The following is a 3,378-nucleotide window of genomic DNA, read 5'->3' on the forward strand; positions in this document are numbered from 1 at the left end:
GTCCCCGTTCGAGCACAACTCTTGACACTCAAGCGGTCTGCAAAAGCATGAAACTTCTGGGAGCATATATTTCACGCTCGAGCGGAGATGCAAAAACAAAGGTGGCCGCTCGAGCGCAGGATCTAACGCTCGAGCGGAGAGGTTGAATTCTGGAATTTCCAGATTCACCTCTAAGCTCCCAAATTCGACTTCAAAGCTGCAATTTTTGTTCTTTTGAGCTAAAAACTTAAGGAAACATTTAGAAACTTGTATAACAATATGAAATGAAGATTAATTGCAACGCCCTCAAAATAAACCCATAAATCATGTATTCATTACATCCATAAACTTAAGAGAGTAGAACGTAATGCCATTTAACAGAGTATTCTTACAAAAGATATTACATGTTGACAACAAAAGTAAATGCCCTATAGGCTTACAACTTTCCAAGTCAACACTTGGGTTCAACAAAAGTAGAGTTCTAACTCGTTACACAAACTAAGCCCATGGCTTGATATACATGTAATATACAAAAGAGAACAACAAAAAGAGCTATCAGCCTCAAGCCTCCCAAGCTACGTCCTTGGAGGTGGCATATCACCTGAACCTGAAAATGATGTCCCATATAGGGTGAGCCAACGCCCAGTAGAGATATGCTAAACATAATATGAGCGATAACTAAAACATTAGCATTTGATAAATGTTTAACTAATATAAACCAACATACAGTACAACCCAATTCCATAACAGATATGTCCATGTTTCATTCCATTTTCCTTTACTTAGCAATTTCGATTTATAAACATGGCTCAGAACCTGGCCAAACAATTCCCATGAGACTACAGCTCATGTCAGAAACCTTACCAATATCAACAATTCACATGAGATATCAACTCATAATAAAACACTTCCATACTTCACAAATGATACACAGATTCGCTGTATCAATGGAGTCCATCCCCTATCTTCTCCCAAATAATATCCGGTTTAAGAGTCCATCCCCTATCTCCTCCTAAACCGTGGAGTACATCCCCTATCTTCTCCCACACAAAACATGTATATAAACAATTATCATATACACGATCAATCAATACACAAATTCGATGCATTTTTCCTACCGTCATATTCGATGACATATTCAACTGATTAGTTTTAATTTACCTAATCATCATGCAGTGTCTACAACAATCAAGACCATCCTCCATCGATAGCCCAAAACAATTATTTCTAAGCAGGTAATAAATGCATCAACAGATAAATTATCAACAATTCTCAAAGGTGAGTGGTTAAGCAATCCAACTCCACTATTTATTCCCATAATTACCCAATTTCATTAATTCCAACTCAATTTCATGATTTCATAACCTTCCAAATTAATCATACAAATTAATTCATAACAACAAATTAGGGCTTTTCTCTCCCTTTTCTCAACATTGACCCAAAGGCTCAAATATCAACAACAAACATCAATAACCACATTTTAAGACCCATAATACATAAATATGGGTCAAAAGAACAAAACCCCCCATTTATACATTTTGAAACCTTAACATCCAAAATTACCCAACTCAAACATTAAATCAAAATGACTATAGTTCATGTCAAAAATCATAAAAATGAGTAGTTATCCCTACCTCAAAAGATGAGACCAAATGGAGATGATGAAGAATTTCCAAAGTGCTTTAAACTTCAAGATTTTCGGATCAAAATGAAGAGCAAGCCAAACCCCACACTTTTTACAAAGGGACAAGGGCGAAAGATCACTCAAACTAGATCAAATCTTAGAGAGAAGTTGAAAACTAGAGAGAGGAGCTCTCCAATGGAGGTTTTGAAAAGTTAGAGAGAGAAAAGGCACCGAAAAAGTGATCTAAAAAGTCAAAATTCGGACTGATATACAAACAGGTCCGCTCGAGCGTGGGATTCCCCGCTCGAGCGTCAGACACAAACTCACGCTCGAGCGTCAAAAGCGCCGCTCGAGCGTCGGATGCACACTTCTAGAAGTTTTGCAGTCGATGGTCCCCGCTCGAGCGTGAAAGTGGACACTCGAGCGTCCAACGACCTGCAAAACAAAATACTGAGAGATGAAAAATCACGCTCGAGCGTCAAAACGCCCGCTCAAGCAGAGAAGCAACAACAAGGGCCTGCTCGAGCGTCAAAAGCCTCGCTCGAGCGTGAAGGCCAAAATCTGGGCATCAACTTTTGGTTTCTAAACACAAACAACCTATTCTAAACCTACCCAACACAACCCAAGACTCAAATATAAAGAGTAAAGGATAGAAACGAGAATAAGACAACGACTAATATCCACAGAATCGAGTCCGGAATACAATAAACAAATAAGGGAAAACCGGGATAAATTCACAGAATCAAAGCCCAAAACCAAATCAATTCTTCAAAACTAAGCTTGAAATTTTGTATATACAACATATAAGCAATGATATAAGATATTGTCTTTCAAAACATGAGTAATTTGGGATTGTAAGTGCAAAACTATGGTGAGCTCTCAATATTTAACAAAGATGACCTTTTGCATGTATGGATTGATTGTAAATTAAACTCAAAATTCATGAATTAATCTTTCATTCTACATTCTTACTTTAATTCCCATGCTTAATCTTCTAATTCTCTTGAATTCTTGCACTAAGTAATTCAAATTCATGTTTGAGGAGTTGAATTTCCTACCTTAAGCCTTGAGCTAGCAAGTGTTGGAGCCAAACTTCTCTCCAAGGTTGAGTAATTCTTGATTTTCCCTCTAAATTTCCTAAAATTCACTTTAATTGTTGAAGTTCCTCTCCCAACTCTTACACTCTCTCTTTTCTCATGTTTGAGTCAAAAGATGAGGAAATGAAAATGTATATAATAGCCTTGAGTCTACAATTTGCCTTATATAAGGTAAATGTGCTATTATTTATTGATCAAACTAATCAAGTAGACATTAAATTATTTTAATTTAATCGTTTCGATTCGAAATTCAATTAAACCTACCATAAAATTCTAAAAATTCCAATTAATACATAAATCAAGTCAATTTCTGAATCAGGTACCGATAAGGCCTTCAACGAAATCGAAACGAAAACATGAACAGATCTTCCTATGTTAAATAGATATAAACACAAATAAGGCAACATATGATGCAAAATTTCACTTTAATTACTCATTGGGCATAATTAAGTATGGATTAATGTTAATCATGGGTCGGGGTTGTTACACGGCCGGCCTTGCCCTATTTTTGTGAAAAGCTCTATTTTTGTGCTCTGAACTGAAAATAGTGCAGACACAGTTATTCTGAACTCTATTTGTTCCTTCTACTCTTCTCTGTCATGGAAAGCCTCAAGAGAAGAACGAAGTCATTTCCAAAACCATCAATGAGCAAATTTATTGCTTGATGAGTTAGGACAT

Source organism: Camellia sinensis, chromosome 4 (assembly GCF_055761805.1).
Source record: "Camellia sinensis isolate YWXY chromosome 4, ASM5576180v1, whole genome shotgun sequence".
NCBI lineage: Eukaryota > Viridiplantae > Streptophyta > Magnoliopsida > Ericales > Theaceae > Camellia > Camellia sinensis.